The sequence below is a fragment of the Nelumbo lutea genome, chromosome 1, assembly GCF_056320005.1.
Source record: "Nelumbo lutea isolate HS-2025 chromosome 1, American lotus-T2T, whole genome shotgun sequence".
NCBI lineage: Eukaryota > Viridiplantae > Streptophyta > Magnoliopsida > Proteales > Nelumbonaceae > Nelumbo > Nelumbo lutea.
In genome coordinates, this window is record NC_142684.1 from 184,337,369 (window position 1) to 184,359,230 (window position 21,862).

Consider the following 21,862-nt stretch of genomic DNA (forward strand, 5'->3'; position numbering starts at 1 on the left):
CTCCTTCATGATCTCACAAGTCAGGTCGGCATTCCAGAACTCCTCCTATTGAAAGGACGAGTTACACACCCCTCAACGCTAAGCGAGGAGAAATCCTGATGGCCATCAAAGACTCCTCCTTTGTCAAGTGGCCACCTAGGTTGAGGGGAGATCCTACAACCAGAAACTGGAACGTCTACTGTCACTTCCACAGAGACCATGAGCACAATACAGAGAATTGTACAAACCTCCGCGATGAGATAGAGGAGCTCATCCGCCACGAGTATTTGAAGAACTTCGTATAGTGAGAAGGAAGAAGCCAGGAAGATCGCCAACCAGACCGGCAAAGGAACCAGAGAAAGAATGCCCCCGAGTCTAGTAGTAGACAGAGCAAGCAGCCGCCACAGCAGTTGCCCGAGGAAAGGCTGATCCGCAGAGTAATCAATATGATTACTGGCGGGTCCATCATCGTGGGGTGCACTTCGGTAGCAGGTCGAACTTCAGTCCGTGAACTAGAAAGCAAGGAGCAAAACCCACCGAAGTGACCTAGAATTGAAGAGATGATTTATTTCACAGAAGATGATGCGCGCGGTATTCAGTATCCTCACGACGACGCACTGGTGATAAAGCTAAGGATCAACGATTTCGAAGTCAAGTGCGCCCTAGTGGACTCAGGTAGTCCGGCTGGCATATTATTCAAGGATGCCTTCAAAAAACTGTAGCTCCAAACAAGCGACCTAAAGCCGACAGACACTCCCGTGGTAGGCTTCAACGGCGAGGAGGTCAGACCTCTAGGGCGAGTCACAGTACCCGTAGAGGTCGACACATGGCTGAATATTGTAAGGTTCGAGCACGCATTCCTGGTAGTCGCAACTCACTCCCCTTACAATGCCATAGTAGGTCGGCCCATTACGCATGCCCTACGTGCTGTAGTATCTACCTACTATTTGGCAATGAGGTTCCCTATGGACTATGAAGTTGGGGTTGCGTGAGGTGATCAACTCGAATCTCGCAAATGCTACATTGCCGCTCTCAAGGGGAAAGCCAAACTAGTGGCTGACATCGAGCTCGAGCAACCTACAGAGTATGCCGACGAGTGAGCTACACCAACAGAGGAGACGATTCACATCCCAATCTTGATTGATGATCCAACTAAGACCCTCCAGATCGGTGCTTCGATTGAAGAGCCACTTCGCTCTCAGCTGGTAAGCTTTTTACTTCAAATTTTAGATATATTTGCTTTGTCCGCAGTAGAAATGCCCAGAATAGACTCTAAAATTTTAGCTCACAAGCTAAATACCGATCCCTCAGTCAGGCCAGTTAGACAAAAAAAATGCAACCTCACCCTGAAAACGCTGGAGGATAGTCAATGAAGAGGTTGGGAAGCTCTTAGCGGCATACTTCATCAGGGAGGTCCATTACCCGAGCTGGGTAGGTAACTCGGTTTTGGTAAAATAGACCAACGGTAAATGGCGCATGTGCATCGATTATACCAACCTGAATAGAGCCTGCCCAAAAGATTGTTTCCCGTTGCCCAAGATCGACCGCCTAGTGGATGCGACCTCAGGGCATGAGCTACTGAGCTTCCTGGATGCATACTTTGGTTACAACCAGATCAGGATGAACCCCGCTGATGAAGAGAAGATAGCCTTTATAACTGGGGTCGGGTTGTACTGCTATAAGGCTATTTCCTTCAGACTAAAAAATGCCGATGCAACCTTTCAAAGAATTGTAAACGAGATTTTTGAGCTGTTAATCGGCAATAAAGTTGAGTGTTATGTAGATGACATGGTCGTTAAGACCCAATTTTCAATTTTTTTTAAACGATTTGCAAAGTGTTTTTGAAATTTTACAGAAGTACAATATGAAATTAAATCCCAACAAGTGTGTCTTCGGGGTCACCTCGGGTAAATTCTTGAGCTACATAGTCAATCGATGTGGCATCGAAGCCAACCCGGAAAAAATAAAGGCCATCTTAGATATGAGACTACCTCGCAAACTAAAAAAAGTTTAGAGGCTAAATGGCCGGATAGCCGCTCAAAGCCGTTTTATGTCTAAGTCGGCAGATCGCTGCCTACCTTTCTTTAAGGCTATAAAAAAGAGTAAAGACTTCGAGTGGACTGCGGAGTGTCAGCTCACCTTCAACGAGCTAAAAAGATACTTAGCTAGTATCCCAGTTCTGACCTGACCAGAGGAAGGGGATATTTTAAAGTTGTACCTCTCTGTGAGTGACGAGGTGGTCAGCTCAGTACTGATTAAAGAGGTAGATCGGGTTCAACGACCCATCTACTATGTTATCAAAGTTTTGCAGGATGCTGAAACAAGGTATCTAGAGATCGAGAAACTGGCGTACGCACTAGTCATAGCGGCTCGCAAGCTTCATCCATACTTCCAAGCCCACACCATCGTCGTCCTCACCAACAAGCCTTTGAGACAGACCTTGCTCAAGCCTGAGGTGTTTGGCAGATTGGCGAAGTGGGCTATCGAACTCAGCGAGTATGACATCCGGTATGAACCTCGGATGGAAATTAAAGCCCAAGCCTTGACCGACTTCATGCAGAATGCACATTCAGTATCGCAACTCCCGATTTGGCCAAGCCCGAGAACACGATGGAAGCTTCAACTAGTGTGGCACCAATCCCGGTTAGAGCAGGTCCGACATGGGACGAGGAGCCCTGGATCCTCCACGTTGATGGCTCGTCCAACCAACAAGGAAGCGGTGCTGGAATAATTTTGTATGGTCCAAGCGGGTTTGGGTTCACAGCATCGAACAATGAAGTAGAGTACGAAGCATTAGTCACCGGGCTCACTCTAGCAAAGGAAGTGAAGGCTAAGCATCTTGTCATATGCAGTGATTCCCAACTCATGGTCAACCAAGTCAGCGATGAATATGAAGCCCGCGACCCCACCATGACAGCTTATTTGGCCAAAGTCAGGGAGATACTGCGCTGCTTCATCTCCTACTTCATCAGGCAGACCCCAAGATCTGAGAATGCTGAGGCTGACACTTTGTCTCGGTTAGCTAGCACAAACAACAACACCATGCAGACCGTGTACATAGAGGACTTACCACGGCTTAGCATTCTCAGGGGGGCAGGAGAGGTCGTTCCTATAACACAAGCAAAGCCGAGCTAGATTGACCCACTCTTGAGTTATCTGCTTCACGGGACCCTCCCTGTAGAATGCAATGCGGCTCGAAGGGTAGAGCGTCAGTCAGCTAAGTACATCACTATAGACGGACGACTATACAAGAGATCTTTCACACTCCCCTACTTGCGCTGCTTGCGACGCTCAGAGGTCGAGCTAGTTCTTCGCGGTACCCATGAAGGCTTATGCGGCGGGCACTTGGGGGGCAGGGCTCTCGCCCAGAAGGCATTACGACAAAGTTTCTACTGGCCCACGGTGAAGGTAGACACACTCGAGTTCATCAAGAAGTGCGACAAGTGTTAGAGGCACGCCAACATCCACCATCGACCTGCTATCGACATCAAATACCTCACCAGCCCATGGCCTTTTGCACAGCGGGGAATCGACATACTTGGCCCATTCCAGCTAGTGACAGAACAGAGGAGGTTTCTGGTTGTAGTAGTAGACTATTTTATGAAGTGGGTGGAAGCGGAACCCCTAACAATGATCACAGCCCGCAACATACAAAACTTCTTCTAGAGGAACATAGTGTGTCACTTCGGGCTACCTCGGGTACTCATCTCTGACAATGGGAAGCAATTCGAGGATGTCAAGTTTTAGAATTAGTGCGCTGAGATGGGAGTTTAACAAACTTTCACCTCGGTAGCACATCCCTAGGCGAACAAGCAAGCGAAAGTCACCAACAGAACCATACTCCGTGGATTAAAAGCTCGCTTAGCTCGAGCCAAAGGATTGTGGGTAGACGAACTGCCCAGTGTACTCTGGGCCTACCGAACCACTATCAAGACTGCCATGGGTGAGACTCCTTTTAACCTCACTTACGGAACAGAGGTGGTGATCCTAGCAGAAATTGAGGTGCCTACATTATGCTTGGAGGCCTAGGACGAGGAGAAAAATGATGATGAGCTCCGTACCAACCTAGACCTGGTAGAAGAAGTACGAGACCTGTCAAACATCCGGACTACAGCCTACCAACAGAGAGTAGCTCGGTACTATAATGCCTAGGTTAAAAAGTGACATTTCCATGTTGGCGACTTGGTTCTTCGAAAGGTTATGGTACCTGAGCTCGGTGTTGGTAAGCTTGGACCAAATTGATAAGGTCCGTATAGATTAAGACGGGTATTCAGGGAAGGTACATACGAGCTCGAGAACTTGGAAGGGAAGCAAGTACCTCGAGCGTGGAACGTCGGCAACCTGAGAAGATACTACTTATGATCGTTGAATTGGAGAGAGGACTGCGAGTCACTCCTAGAAGCCCAAGGGCCACAATGTCGAGCTGATATAAGACCTCGGTACTACGATAAGTCCCTGTCGCCTCTTCGGCATGGGCAGATAAGTCCCCGTCACCTCTTCAGCATGGGCAGACAAGTCCTAGTCGCCTCTTTGGCATAGGCAGACAAGTCATAGTCTTCTCTTCGGCATAGGCAAATCAACCCTCATGCCTAAGGCATAAACAGTTCGGGTATAAACCTTACGACGTCTAGCCCACCTCGGCATATAACAACAGGTTGATCCCATTTGAAGTTAGAACCGATGGCTCAGCTCTAAGGGACAACCGACACCCAAGCGAGTAGCTCGTGCACAGACAGGTTGGGTATATACCCTACAATGTCCGCCCACCTCAGCATACAATATGCGAAGTTATCTCTACTCCTAGTCTAGCTTGTTAGCTTGATAGTTCGGGGTAACCAACACTTAGAAGGAAGTTTTACTTCGGTTATCCTTACTCGTAGTGCAGTTCGTTAGCTTGACAGTTCGGGGTAACCTACACATTTCTACTCCTACTTGGTTTAGTTCACTAGTTCGGGAGTTATTTACACAAAGATTTTTTTTGCACAAAGATAGTCAAAATGTTTGCATTCCATTGATATAAAATTTTGAGTACAAAAGGAAGAAAAAGTAGAAACTTTCATTATAACTTGAGCTCAGAGGCCCGGGGTGTACATCATAAGGGTCCAAGGAAAGAGGCAAGAATCATGCATTCAGACTACCAGGCAGGTCGATCTCCATATGCTCCTCCGCGTCCTCTTGACTTGATGGGCCCGCCTCAGGTACTTCATCATCGCTTTCCTCTCTGGAGGAGCTGGGTTCTTTATTTTCCGCCTTCGCCACCTCGGGAGTAAGGTCAGACATAGAAACGACTCTGAGGTCCACTTTGGGAAACTTCTGCCACATTAGATATTTACATAGCTTGAAGCTGGATCCGTAAGTGCTTGATCCATACTTGACCTGGAGATTGTGAAACTCTGGAGACTTCTTGAAGCTTTCAATGGCGTGCTCTTTCTCTTCTGCTCGCGCCTCTTGAATGGCGGTCTTAAAGATCTCAGTGCACTCTCAGATCATTGCTTCAAGGTTCTCGTTCTCGCGTTGAAGCTTTCCTTACTCCTTAGTGCCAGGATTAGCTCCTGTTGATTCCGAGCTCCCTTCTTAGCCTGAAGAACCTCACATCGAGCAATGTCCAGCTCACGGTAAAGTTTCTGTGCCTTCTCCTTGGCTTCCCGAGCTTGCATCAGGCGGACCTCAGACTGGTAGACCAATGAGTGAATGTGGCGGAGTTCACCTAGCAAAAGGAAGCAGAGGTAAGTACACTTAAAAAGCAGACAAGGAAATGAAGTATGAAGTTAGAGTACTCACCACCATACAATAGCTGGCAGCCCGACCTCCAAGCTAGCTTGTAGGCATGTCAGCCCACTCCGCAACCTCGGCAGGAAATATGGCATCCTTCCTCTTGAGGAGCCCAAGCCGAGGGGTCATTATGCTCTCCCTTGGGAGCTGAGGCTCGGGCACGGAAGTGCTCTCCAGTTCGTGAGGTAGAGCACCTTCATCCTGGTCTTCGTCCAGGTCCACAATGGGAGGCTAGGGATGGGTCTCCTCCTCCGAAAGCTCAGCAAAGATTGGCTCCGGCGTAGCAACCTCGGGCGGAATGGGGGTAGAAGGACCGGCCTCCTGACGAACCTTCTTTGAGGCCTTCCTCTTCTTTCTTCTCAGGAAGCTCTTTAGAAGGTTCTTTGCATCGACCTCCAGCATGGCTACTACAAGAGGAAAAGAAAAGGTTAGTCACAAACTAAAGAAAATTCAAACTAAATAAGTACCGAGGTGGAGGCCTACCAGGACGGCTCAACCCAGCTCGCATAAGCTTCTCCTCGGCCAAGAAATCTTTCATCTCTAGGCTGAGGTCCCTCCAGGAGCTAACGACCACCCTAGTCTCCACATCTAAGCTTACCCCGGAGTCTTTGATAGCCACCCTCCAATGAGTCAGGAAGGGCCATCCCTCAGGGTTCCGAACAAAAAATATCTTCTCTTCCAGGCTAGTACTTTGTTCGGGCTACCGAACAAGATTTTGAACCCGGGCCGAGGAGAGATGTAGTAACTTTGTCGGATGTCCCCACACAGATAAGCGGAGTTCTTTTTGATTGAGCAAATCAAATTAAAAACGTCTAAGGACAAAGGTCGGTTGTACTCATGGAACAGGGAGATGGTACCTACTATAGTTAGGAATGAGTTTGGGTGTAGTTGGTCGATGGTGATGTCAAAAAACTTGATTATTTCTATAATAAATGGGTGGAGCGGGAAGCGCAGCCTGGCTATGAGTTGCTCTTCGAAAACTGCGAGCTTATGGTGAACATGAACACAAGGGTATTGACCTAAAAGAATACTAAAAACTAGGTTATCAGGAAGACGATAACGAGCTACCAAGGACAACAACTTGTTTGAGGTCATAGTAGAAGGCCCGAAGTCATCCGGATCCTGACCTCGAGAAGAAGATGGAACCTCCTCCTTGGAGGTCGGCCCCTCCTCCCGAGCTACAGGCTCCTCAGGCTGAGATGGCCCAACTTCAGGTAAAGAGGTTTCCTCTAAGGGTGAAGGAGGGAACTACCTAGCGAGGAGCTGACCTCACCAGCGGGAGCTGAGGACTACACCTCGGCACCCTCGAGCTCATTAGAATCGCCAAGGAGCCTATCTATGCTATCACTAGACATGTTGAAATAGGAACAAGAAAGGAGAACAAACTAAGAAAAGATGAACTCACCAAAAAGAAAATGACCTAGGAATACAAAGGAGTAGACCTGTTCATGGGCTGGGTGGCCCGACAGGCCGACCTGACCCCTGGACGGGCTTGAACATGCTTATAGGTTCGCGGGCTTAAATTCGGGCAAAAAAGCCTGACCCGCAATAAATTCGAGCCGGTGTCAAGTTTTGTCAAAATAGCCTGGCCCAAGCCTGGCCCGGCTCGACCTAATATTAAACTTAAAATTAATTATGTGATTATGTCCATTTGAATAAATTTTTTTGATTTAAGAATGTAAAATTGTGTTTTAAAATATAAAAAAAAGGGAAAAATACCATCTTGTAGGCCCATTGTTCATTTAAATAGAAAAAAGTACTATCTGAATTTTTAATTCTAATTTGAATAGGGAAAATTGTTTTTTTCTTCAATTAGGTCGGGCAGGGGTTTTGGGCTTTTTACTAGGGCCGGGCTCAGGCCCAAGTTATAGGCCCATTGGTCGGGCCGAGCTCGGGCTCGGGCCTAGTATATTTTCATTAGTTGCAAGTGAAAGCCCGACCCAAGCCTGGCCCGGCCCGGCCCATGAACAGGTCTACAAAGGAGGAAGTAGCGAGCTGAAGAACTCTGACACAACCTCGGGAAAGCTCAATCACAGGATTTTTGGCGAAGAAGAAGGGCCCATCGGCTCCCTATTTATAGTTCACCGCGAGGCAATCAACGACTGAGACCTGCTCGATCCAACGGCTCTCATGAAAACCGATTGCATGATGCTCGAGGACGAAATCAGTTGAGCGTGTTTTTGACGTCCGCGAAGTCCATAAACAACGTGACGTCCATGCGTACACTCGACGTGACCTGGGTTATTACTGGTTGAGCCGGAAGTCTGAACGTGTCCGACCAAATGGTTCACCCGGCAAACCGCCTAGACCTCGTGCCAAATCCACTTGGACTCATCATGAACTCCCCACACCAGGTCGAAACCCTTGGCTCGGGGAGTGGGGGGCAATTGATGAAGGGTGATTTGGCCCTACCTAGTAAGAAGGGGACACGTGGACACGACCTGACTAAGCGATGACAGCTCTGCCTGACATGCCTAGTTCGCAATAGATGAGCTCAGATATTCAATCACCTTGGCACAGGGTCACCTCGGGACAAGGTCACCTCGGGACAGGGTCACCTCGGCCCCAAGGCACTTTGGCATTTAATCTAGTTTAGAAACTAAAAGGTATCAGCCCGGGGATACCGACTCGGACCACTACGTGACGATCCCAGAAATCTCTCCATGGTCGGATGCATTCGTCCCACCACCTCTTCATTAATAAAAAAAGGTAAATTGCAAGCACCCCTGTATTATAAGGTTAGTGAGAAAGACCCCTACATAAATACCCCTTGAGATTTAGTCATTACTCATTATACAAACCACCTATTGAAAGAGATTTTCATAGCACTATTTTATATTTTTTTAAATGTACAAATTACCCTTTTCTGAGTTATTTTATCCTTTTTTGCTTTTCTACTATGATCTTCATCCCATTTACTTTACTCTATATTCATGACGGCTTCACGGTATCAACCCTATGTGCATGTCTCTTTGAGAGGGATCCATGGATTAGGGGTGGTCATGTGTTGAGCCTTTCACGAGCTATTCGAGCTCAACTTGTGAGGCTCGTTAGCCTAGTATTAAATAATCTAATTTTTATTATATATACATATATACATATATATAATAAATAATTTTATTATATATAATAATAATTTTATTTTTTTCTGTATAATAGTAAATAGTTTTTATAATTTGTATTTTCTTGTATGTAATATAAAAATAAATTTTATAATTATTTTTTGTATATAGAATACTAAATAATTTTTATAATTCTTAATTTTTTGTCAAAAAAAAATAATTATATATACAATTTTTATTTTTCAAAAAAAACTTGGCTTATAGTTAATTTGAGCCATGCCTAGCTCAAACTTGCGAGCTATGAACCAAGCCAAGCTTGCGCTCAAATTGCTAGCTCGAGTTAAACTCGAACCTGATACTATTCCTACAAACTGAGCTCGAATAGCCAAGTATTCATCTCAGATGGCTCGAAACTATTATGACATCAAGACCATGTGCCAACTAATTTCTCCACTTTCTTGATCTTGATCTTCGTTCTTGCCACTTGCTTGACAAGCTATTAAGCCATCAATTGTATTTATAAATACCATCTTGTACTACTAAGAAACATTAACAAAGTTTTGTTTTTTCATCACAAGTTGCGTTGAGCCTTGTACTGTTGCTCATCGCAACCTTTTCTCATCACAACTCTATAATTTGTCATGGTATCAGAGACTATAGTTTGGTCGACCATTGCATCTTGGTCTCCCCAATAATGCTTGCGACTCTATTCTTCATCAGATCACGAGAAAATGGTTGTTAGAAGTAACGGGTGTAGAGATGCAGACGTAGACTACTCTGATCCTACGTCTCCATACTATCTTGGTACCTCAAACAATCCTGGCATGGTGCTGGTCACCACTCTACTGAACGGTGACAACTATCTGACTTGGAAAAGAGCAATGATTAATGCTCTTTGGGAAAAGAATAAGATCGGTTTTGTTGATGACACAATCTTGAAGCCTGGTAAAACAAAACCAACAGAGCTTTTTGCCTAGAAGAAATGTAATTTGATGGTCATATCCTGGATTTACAATGCCTTAACCAGAGAATTACATGACAAAATTGCTTACATGGATGATTCTCATGTAATCTGGTTGGATCTTAAAGATTCTCACAAGGAAATGCTCCATGTGTATTTCATTAAAAACAGGAATTAGCTATACTCAGACAAAACAACCTCTCTATTTTAATGTATTACACGAAGATGAAGGCGATTTGGGATGAACTCTCAATTTATATTCCAACACTAGTCTGTACTTGCTACACATGTGGTGTGATGAAAGATCTAGTAGTAGAATGTGAAAAAAATCATGTCTACCAATTTCTCATGGGTCTTAATGACCACTTCCGCACTGTTTGCTCCAACATTCTTGGAATGGAGCCACTTCCATCTATGAGCAAGGCATATGCCTTAATTACAAAAGAGGAGAAAAATTAGTTAGTTGCTGGGCAATGGAGCCCAACGATTGAAGCAACAACCTTCCATGTAACTGATTAGGCTAAAGGTGGTTCCAAGAATGCCAAAGATCAACCAAAGCTCTGTTGTGATCACTACAAAAAGACATTACACAACAAAGATATCTTCTACAAACTCATTGGTTGTCCTCTTGGCTGGGATGTAAAGGGAAAATCTGGCATGAACAAAACCCATTATCAAGAAAAGAATAATACCAACACTCTGAGGCCAAGCTCACATGTTTCAAATGCTTTAGATTCTTCACCGATAGCAAGCCTCATAATGGAACAGTACTAGCAAGTCTAATAAACCAGTGATTTCTTTGAATTTTGCTGGTAAGGCCTCTTGCTTACATTGGCTATTTGAGTTAGGACCTTGGTGCATTAGACCACATGGCACCCTCAATCATGAATCCAAATAATCGCACTTTCCTTGCACCCAACAAGCCAATCCACTTGCCAAACATATCTGTAATGCTAGTGCAATCACAAGCCAATTTGGAACTATCCCTGGATTTGTTCCTACGGGATGTTTTATTCATGCCAGAGTTCAAATGCAAGTTATTATCCATCAGCAAATTGACCTTACAACTTAATTGTGTTGTCTTGTTTTTTCAAAATTTCTATGTGATACAGGACTTGAGCTCCAAGAAAGTGATTGGACTCAGTTTGATAAATGATGCTCTGTATTATCTTCTACCTAGTCTGCCATTCGTGGTTCTTCATGCTGCACATGATGTTGACTCGAGACTGTGGCATTCAAGACTTGGACATGCTTCTTATCAAAATATTGCTTTATTTCTGATTTACATATCATTGTTACTTGATGTGACATTTGTATGAAGGCAAAGCAGGCTCGACATTGTTTTCCCATTAGTAAGACTCACACTACGAAATGCTTTGATTTGATACATGTAGATATCTGGGGTTGATACTGTATTGTTTCACTTACAGGGGCTAGATATTTCCTTACTATTGTGGATGATTATTCACGAGCTACATGGGTTGGAATTTCTATCTGGCCCTATGCAGACATACTTTATTGAGAATGGCATACTCCATCAATGTTCATGTGTTGAAACTTCGCAACAAAACGGAGTGGTGGAATGAAAACACCATCATATTCTTGAGGTGGCTAGAGCCCTATGATTCCAAGCAGGTTTGCCAATTCAGTTTTGGAGGGAGTGTGTTCTTACAACTGCATATTTGATCAACTATCTACCCGCTCCTAACTTATCTGGTAAAACCCCATATGAAATGTTGTTCTAAAGGCTACATGTTTATGGTCATCTATACCACAACACATAAACATGGTAGGGATAAATTTAGTCCACGTTCACAACAATGCATATTCATCGGGTACCCTCATGGCCAGAAAGGTTATCGTGTTTTTAATCTTGAAATGAAACAAATATTAGTCTCTCGGGATGTAATATTTTTTTGAAGATCAATTTTCGTTCAAGGCTGTCGATCATAGAAATGTTGATACTTCCACTATTGTAGTAGTCCCTGTTCCAATCACAGATGATGCCATCTCTCAATTGGAAACAATCAATGGTGATAGCCCCCGTGCAACAACTAATGATGCCAATATGGATTCATCTCAAGGCCCATTTCATCAAAATGATGATATAAGCCCGATCTGATCACAAGAATTGTATGCAAACTCCATAAATCAAATTGGGGCTGCAGAACCATCACAATCACAACCATGTGATGGACTTGCCGGGCCTACTCACACCAATGAGAATGTTCAATCCAATTCTAGGCCCATCATAATACGTCAAGAACCCACCAAACTGAAGGATTTCATTTGCCCCACCATCAAATATGGACTACAATTTACAAAATCAGCATGTAGTACAAGTCATCCAATTTGTAACTTTCTCACCAATCTTCATTCAAGCTCTATTCCATCTGGCCTATCCTCTGAACCCACCACCTATCAACAAGCCAACCAACATGCATGTTGGCATAATGCCATGGTAGTTGAACTTGACGCTCTTGAAGCTACCAAAACTTGGTCTCTGATAGATCTTCCTCTTGGAGAAAAAGCCTATTGATTGTAAATGGGTCTACAAAATTAAGGCCAATTTTGATGATGGTATAGAGCGCTACAAAACGCACATTGTAGCTAAGGGCTACACCCAAACTGAGGGCGTGGGCTACACTAAAACCTATGCACTAGTTGCTAAACTCATTATTATCCATTGTCTATTAGCTTTAGCAACTACATGGGATTGGAATTTACATAAGATGGATGTAAACAATGCTTTCCTTCATGGTACTCTACATGAAGAAGTATATATGCAGCCCCCTCTGCGCCTCCTTCCTCTAGGTGAAAATCGTGTTTGTAAACTGAACAAGTTAATATGCGAATTGAAACAAGCATCCATAAATTGGTTTGAAACTCTAACTCATGCACTTAGGCAAAGAGGGTTCTCTCAGTCTTCTGCAGATTATATTCTATTCACGCTTCACAAAACTAGAGGCACTTAGATTGTGTTAGCTTAATGTGGATGACTTAATCATAGCCAGGGATGATCTAGTCAGCATTGACACACTTAAAAAATAACTCAGTCACTACTTTCCCATTAAAGACTTGGGTCCACTCTGATATTTTCTGGGCATTGAGATCTCTTGGTCTCCTTCTGGCATCTTCCCAAACCAGTGCAAGTACACACTCAACATTCTCAAAGAAATGGGGATGCTTGGATGTCGTCCAAGTCCTTTTCCTCTGGAGTAGCAACATCATTTTGGCCAAGATTCTGGTCCTCCCATACCACACCTAGATTAGTATAGATGCTTAATTGGGCGCTTGATATACCTCACCATCACCAAACCAAAAATCACCTATGTAGTGCATATCCTCAATTAATTGATGAGCGATCCACGACATAAGCACTTGGATGCTACTATGCATGTTCTACGGTATCTTAAGTCTTCACCTGAGAATTAGGTGTTTTTTTCTTCTAAATTTGATCTTCTTATACAAGGATACTATGATTTAGATTGGGCAAGTTTCCCATCAACAAGACGGTCAACAACCGGTTAACTTACTACTTTGGATTCCTCCCCTCTATCATGGAAATCCAAGAAACAACCAACCGTTTCTCACTCTTCTGCCGAAGCCAAATACAGATCAATGGCGACAACTACAAGTGAGTTACTCTAGCATAAACACTTGCTTGCTAATCTTGGACTACATCTTCAAGTCCACACCATTGCGACAAATCACATTCCCTCTAAGTCGCAACCAACTGATTTGAATACCAAAGCCTTGGGGCGTAATCAGTTTATTGTTCTCTTATCCAAGTTGGGCGTTCAACCTCTTGCTCCAACTTGAAGGGGAGTATTATGACATCAAGACCATGTGCCAACTAACTTCTCTAGCTAGCACTTTCTTGATCTTGATCTTGGTTCTTGCCACTTGCTCGGCAAGCTGTTAGGCCATCAATTGTATTTATAAATACCATCGTGTACTACTAAGAAACATTAACAAAGTTTTTTTTTCTCATCGCAATTTGCATTGAGCCTTGTACTTTTGCTCATCACAACATTTTCTCATCACAACTTTGTAATTTGTTAGAAACCATCCCTACCGTGGATCAAGTTGAGTCTAGGTGTGTTTCTCTATATTCATGACGTCTTTCTGAGCTCCAATATTGTTAATTAGTAATATGGCGATTAGAAGAGCAAAGTTGAGAGGGGAAAAACTAGTGTTTTGGTGATTTTTATTGTTTTTCTATTTTATTTATAGTGTTTTGGCTTGTTTCAGAGTGTGCATTTTGTTTTGTTTTAACTTGGTTACTTGGGTTGTGAAATGGCTTGTAGTCTGTTAACTGGAGATTTTTTGTTCCTTCAACCTGTAGGGAGGAAGACAGAACCAAAACCGAAGACACTCTTAATACCACAATCATCTTGTCGAAGGCTCCCTGATTTCAAACAATCTATTAAGTTGAAATATGTCAAGCTCAACTACCATTATCTCATCACTAGCCCGTGGTATGTATCTCTTAATCATGCCTATGGTGGGCATCATTACTACCCAACTACTAACATTATCGTTCCAAGACCTGTATCTCCTATGGGACCATCTCAGGTTCAACCTTATTTCCGTGATCCTCTGCTCCACCCTCCTCGTCTTCTTATCTACAATCTACTTCGTCACTCGACCAAGGCCTCCCTACCTTGTAGGCTTCTCATGTTACAAGCCCAGTGATGCTTGGAAATGCACAAGGAAGATTTTCATTGAATGATCCACCCTAGCAGGCACCTTCATTGAAAAGAACCTTGAATTTCAGAAGAAGATCCTTAAGAGGTCTAGTTTCCATGAAGACACTTACCTCTCAGCTGTTGTTCTCTATGTCCCTCCCAACCCATCAAAGACAGAGGTTAGAAAAGAGGCTAAGATTGTGATGTTTGGAGCCCTCGACCAGTTCTTTGCTAAGACTTGTTTAAAACCCAAGGACATTGGTGTCTTGATTGTCAATTGTAGCTTGTTCAATCTGACCCCTCTCTGTCTGCAATGGTCACCAACCCTTATAACCTGGTACAATTTATTGGAAAAAAAAAGTGTAGGGGTCATTGTCATTGACTTTGACCCCATAGTGTAGGGGGTCCTTGTAATTTACTCGATCAGGTAGGAGTCGACCACCGTTGCTTGAGTCACTTCTACTTGGTGCTCAGCTAGCCTTATCCGATTGGTATCGTTGAATTAGAGGTATATGCAATGTAGTGTTTTCAAACTATTATTTACCTAGACGGTTAGGATCGTTCAGCCCAGGAACTGTCTAAGCAACTAGTTCCGTTTTACCCCAAATCCTATCCTTGGCAAAAACCGTTAAATTGGTCAACAACCCATTGACCAGGTGTTAGCACCCAAATTTTTTCAATCCCTTTACCCTACCTCTTTGCACCCCTTCTTAGACCCCAAAAACTTACAACCAGATTGACTTGAGACTTCCCAAAACCCGAAATACCCTCATTTGATACAACCCACAAGATAAATAAAAACCTTGAGATCAATATCAATGTCTAATCATACATCATCCTTAGAGTTGGAAAATTACAACTTTGTTACACATCAATTTTCATGATTAAACTCCAAAGATCTACTATTCATCATGCCAACTTCCTTTTTAATGGACCCGATCTATGCGATAGTCAAAATCAAACTCCAAAATCAAATTCAATATATCTATCACCTCAAGATCATTAGGAAATAATCAACTAGTGAATCCCACCACGAATCTACGACAACCAACCACAATGATATCAAGACCCAATTTTGATAGCCCTGAATGATTACCAAGATCAACCATATCTTTCTCAGATCATGACCATCCACTTGACTCCTCCCCTTAATCTATGCCTACCTACCAAATTGGAGTTCAAAATTCACCTTTTGATCCCCCATCAAACCTAGATCCTATTTAAGCAAATCTCATTAATTAAAGCTCACCATCCATCATCCCAATTTCATATGACCAATCAGACCTTACCACAGTGTTCGGAGACCCAACCCCCCCCCCCCCACGTCAAATTTCATGACCAAATACCTCCATTTGACCATTGAAAAAGTAAGGTTCCATTTCAGGTCCTTTCATTGATTGAAAAATCATAAGCTAAGATAATGATCTAAACTAAAACAATCAATTTACACCTCTGATAAGATATCAATTGCTTCTATAAGATTCAAGATGTCCAGAAGTGCCAACCTACCAAATTTCATCCCAAAATTCCCCCTATTTGACCTTCATCAAACAAAGTTTCTTTTTTAGCAAATCTTATTAATCCGAAATTGTCAGCCATAGATCTCAATCATTCCCATCATGTTTATCCAATTAGACCTCAGCACTGTGCTCAGAGACCCAAAAAACCCTGACACATCAAATTTTCCGACCACATTCATCATTTTGATCGTTAAACTAGAAAGGTGCCATTTCGATGCACCAGATGAATTGCCACATCATTTATCTCAACCTGAAGCCTCAAAAGGGTGATGGCTGATGTCAGATCCATTCTTGACCCATTAGAACACCTAGACCAATGAAACAGAGCCTAATAGGCTTAAAAAGCTCAAAATACCAAATAAACCCCACTTAAAATTAAGAAAAGACAAAATAGCTTTTAAAAGTTCATCAAATTTATGTTTTTTGCCACTATCAGCCCCAAATACGGGGCTGCAACATCTGACACGCCTCAAGCTCCCATTGGATGCACAAAACCCATAAAGACCACCCCAAAATCTTTACCTTTTTGTGTGTAAAACCTCTGTTGAATCCCGAGCATTGTAGCTAAACGAATTCAGACATGACCCCTCTTCCTTTTTCTATGAATACTGACCTAATTCAAGCCCCAAGAGGGGGGACTGGAGGGGAGAAACCTAAGAGAGGTCCCTAGAGAAAGAAAAAGAGAGAGGAAGGAAACCCAAGAGAGGCTCCTAGAGAGAAAGAGGGAGGGAAGATAGCTTTCTCACAGACCATATACTGTCTCTTATTCACCCAAAATTCAGAGGTGCTCTGAACATCAGACTCTAAACTCATCTCCTCCACCTTCAAGTTGAGGTTGTTGTAACAAAAAATGCTTCCTAGCTCAAGAACCCATCTAAACTTCATTCTATCTTATCCTTAGCTGTCGGAAAACTCCCATCAAGGTACGTATGAAAGTTAAGTCTTTGTTTTAGTTTTTCTGGTTTGCTTAATGTTCTGAAATATTAGAGAACCATTACTTGCAATTTCTTCTTGACTGAAAATAGAGGTAGAGAGGCAAGGGTCTTAGGGAAATCAATACCTAAGACTCGATAACATCACCTCAAAATCAGTCTTAGGAGAAATTAAAAGCATGTTCCTCCGGATTTGAGAAATTCTTGCAACCATTTATGTTTTTCTCCAAAAGAAACAGAGCCTGAACAACTCCCGTATTGGGCTGCTATATCAGCTTGGAGAGAGGGGTGCTTAATTCCTTCCCTCTCTCAATCCTTAAAACTCGAAATCTCTTGGTTGTGTGCCTTTCCAAATGGAGTCGCTATCAAAGACTTAGATTGAGTTTTTCAAATGTGAAAATTAGGGCCCATTTCCTCTAAAAAATGGGTGGTGACTCCAACTCTTTGAGCTGGCTATGAGCTTCTCAGAGCTCACAACCGGGTGGTTGAACCATTGACTCATTTGACCTGTTCAATGGATTTTGACCTTTTTATTTTTATTTTATTTTTGTTAGAATGGGCCATCCATTTGAATCAGATGGTTAAACCGTCGACTTGGAACCGGTGGCTAGAACAGTTCCGATTCGGGGTTGGTTTTTAAAACATTGATGCAATGTGATCCATTCAACGTTTATAATTTAATAATATAACCTTAATAAAAAGGGCATATTTCTTAAAGTACCTGTACTGTTTAGCTAATTGACAAATTGCACCCTTCTTGTTTAACTATTGTGTTAAACCACCCCTACTGTTTCTTACAATTGCCATCGTCGTTAAATCACAACATAATGGATGAAATGTCCCTTTTTCCCTTAAGTTGTCTTTTTCCCTTTCTTACAATTTTTCCTCCCCCCTTTATTCTCTCTTTGTCCCTTTTCTTGCGTTGTCACAGCGACTGCGATACAATGGTGACCATGTTGGGCTTTCCAGTTATTTGGAGGTGAGGGATGGAATATAGCCATTCTGATGTGACTAAAATAGCATAGAGTTTACCCTAGAAGAGCATTATGGCTAGAGTCACCACTAGGATTGACATCTTGATGGCTAGAGTCACCATTTGAAGTAGTCGAAATTATCTGGGGTCAGTTATGTGGAGGTGACCTTGAATGAGAATTCAACGCTACTTGGTGATTGTGCTTCATCTTGGGCTGGTTTTCCGGCGAGATCCCGAGATACAAAGATCCATGCTTCCAATATCCGGTGAGTAGTGAAGAGGGTCTAGTTCTCATGGTTTTTGAGATTCTTTTGATCAAATGGCTTGTAGATGAGAATGTACAAACTCCTATCACCGAACTGCTACCACCAACACTTTCAATTGCTATATCAACTTGTAGGGTAGGTGAGGGAGAACGAAGAGGGGAAGGGGGGCAGAGGAAGAAGAAGATCTAAACCAAGGAGAAGGGGTTGGGGAAGAAGAAGGAGAGCACAAGTGGAAATGCTGAATCAAGTTCTGAATTATTTGACCTCTATTAAGGGCCATCTAATCTTAGCACTTTTCACTTCTTTGAGATTTCCATTTCATATATATATATATATATAGCATGAATCATGCTTAGTGAGCTTATGACCGTTATTTGAGCCATTGGCAAAGGATTAAACAATTCTTAGAAATCTTTAGACCTTGTTCCGAGCATTGCTAAAGGCTTATTAGAAGAGAAAAGAGTCAATGGGACTTTAAACTTCAAAAATCATCTTGTTCTTTGTGAAGCAGTCAATTGACGCAAGTAGGTAGTTGATTGCTTAAACCTTGTTAGGTAGTTGGCTACTTAGATCAATATGTTCTTGGCCATTAATAGAAGTTGCCATTGAGTTTTATTGTCCAAAACTCATTTTCCCTTAATATCTCCGTTAGATTATCATTAGTGACCAGTAATAGAAGTTGTCCATGTAATCATTTAAGGCCCCGCTTGGTTCACAGGAATAGGGGTCTGGATATTCCAATTCCAACTGTTTGGTTGGGCAGAATCGGAATCCCATTCCCATTCCTGGTAGAATGGCATTCTCCCATTTGAGGAAATGGCCATTCCCTACCCCTCCTTAGGGAATGAAATCACATTGCTATTGATTCCAATTGCCATTCCCATTTTTATCTGAGCCAAATAGAATATGGGAATAAGTCATTTCGATTCCAGCTGCAAACCAAATAGACCCCAAGTATTTTACAAGACCAAATTACCCCTAAAATGGCTAGTCAACCATATTAAATATTCTTATGACAAAATTCTTCCTAAAATGGCTGATCAACCTTATTAAATACTTCAGACCTAGGCCGGACTTGACGCATTAAGCCCAAGCCCAACTCTAAAATTTGTAAGCCTAATGTGGGCTTGGGCCTAGGTCAAATGTAATTTTGTCATAAATATATTTAATAAGCTTGATTGGCCATTTATGTGACGAATGTTTATTCGATCGGTTTGGGTTGAAAATGGATTCCAAACAACATTTCAATTATGCAGTTTAGCTAAAACTTTTTTCTTAAAATAATTAGTTTTTGGTTTGATTTTCGGTTTAACCAATTTTGGAACCATGGCTAATCTCTCGACCCTGGTGGCCACGAGCAGTGGTGGATCTATGTAGAAGTCAGTGTGGGCAATTGTCCCCACTGATATTTGAAAATGTTTTATGTAATTATGAAAATGATGAGGAAATTTAATTTTTTTTACAATTGCCCCTAGTGGTGGCAATTTGGGTGGGTGGGGTTGGGTTTGGTTTGGGTTGAGCTTCAACCTTATCCAGCTAACCCGCCAACCCGTTAATGACCCGATTATACAAAATTAAATGGGTTGGGTTCAACTCAAACCCGTTTTAACCCAATCCAACCTGCCCAAATCCATTAATCATATATTTATGGACTTAAAAAACAAACTAACTCTCTTAACAAATAAGTTGGTTATAGCTTGGCGATAATTGTAGTTATTATTTACATAAGTGGTGAAGGTTCAAATCACATTACATGCATATTACTTTTACACAAGCGACGAAGCCATTTGACTATGTTTGGATTTTAGGTTTGACCGAACCACTTAGGTTCGAACTGGTCAGACCAACTTGAACTATCTAATTGGATTATCTTCGAGCTAATCATATCAAGGGTGGTTGAACCGTTTAGATTTGGATCAGTCTAGTCGAATCGGTTCAATTAATGGTAGATTGACTTGGACCGGACCATATTAGGTTTGTGCACGGGTTTGGGACCGAACCAACCGACCTGAAGTGGGTCAATGTAAGTAAATCGGGTCAGTTCGAATTCGAGTTGGGTTGCACGGATATCGGTCGACCGAGCGGTTTGACCGAGAACAACACGCGAACAATGGACCATCCCATTTGAAACCGTTATGGATTTCGATCCGACTCAGATCGGCTTGTGCCAGGTTGGATTGGGCCGTGTGAATGCTATTTGGATCGGATGACCCAAACCGGGCAGAGCAAGGTACCAAACCATCCCGCTCGGGGTCTATTTCGGATTTGGGTCGACCTAGATCGGTATATATATGCTGGATCGGGTCAGACCGCGTTGAACTGGTCGAACTCAGGTTAAATTGATTTGAATTTATGATGGGTGAAGTGTGTTGGTTAAAGACAAAACTAAATTTAGTTAATAATTAATAGAAAATTAATATATTAATTATAAATTATTTAAGTCAAATAAATAGAATTAAAAAAAAGGCTAAGGAATCAATACTTATGTCTATAATGATTAGCCCAATGGTTATCCAAAACCCAACCCAATCCAACCCATTTAAATGGATGAATTGGGTGATGGGTTGATCACACAACCCACCAAGTAAATGGGCGCGGCTTGGGTGAATTAGATATTGGGTGGTTGGATGGGTTCCACAGGTTGGGTGAAAAATTACTACCTTTAATTGCCCCACTCAAATAAAATAGTAAGGGGTCAAATAAAATTTGGCTTCTTAAATATATGAGATTATTTTCTTGGAGACGAATGGATAAAGAAATAAAGAAAAAATATAAAAAAATAACACCTATATCTCTATTCTATATCGACCAAAGTTATGGGCCATTTTTTTTTTCATTTCACATTCCTCAACAATTCAATTTCATTTCTCTACTTCCTCTCTTCGAAACGGCAATTTTCTTGTCTCCATTGGATATTAATGGTTATAGATTGTAAAGAAGAAGAAAGAAGAAAAATAGTAAAAAAGCAAACCGTGCGTGACACGCCAAAACAAATAGGTAGATTGAAATAATCTACCCGAATAGGTAGATTATTTCATACGTGTACTTGGAGTATGCTGGTCGGCCCGGGCCTACTAGTGTTAATACACCACCTGCACCACCGTGACAAGCAGATAGCGGAAGATGTTGACTCACAAACTAACCCACATAATACAGTTCTAAACTGTTTATTATCATTTTAGTCTTTGTCTGATTCTGCCAAAGCCTAATTAAAATAGTTAAGTACGTAATTCATCTATATATGCTCAGCAGTCAGCATTAGGATCTACCATCACCCCTACATAATGATGTTCAAATCGACAAATTGGCCGGCCCCACGCGATGGTCCCCACTCCCCACTTGCTAATAGAGGAAATTGAGAGACAGAACTCAGAAGTTGGTAAAGGTGTCCCACTTCATGTTTGGAAAATAAAACAAGTTTCATTGTAACTCCCACCAATACCCAGAATCATATTTACTGGCTGATTGAGAACATCTACTTCTTCCAATCTACACTCTTCTCATCTATACTATAACGTTTAATCCATCACCCCATAAGAACCTGGTTTTTGGGGACAAATCACGACGGCAGATTCATCCGGCTAAGAGGAGTAGTGACAGAACCGACCGGGTAATTTCCTTTTGTCCTTAATTGTTATAATGTTATGTCTCAATTTTACCCCCCAAAAAGGGGAAAATAAAAAAGTCAATCGCTTGAATTCAAAGT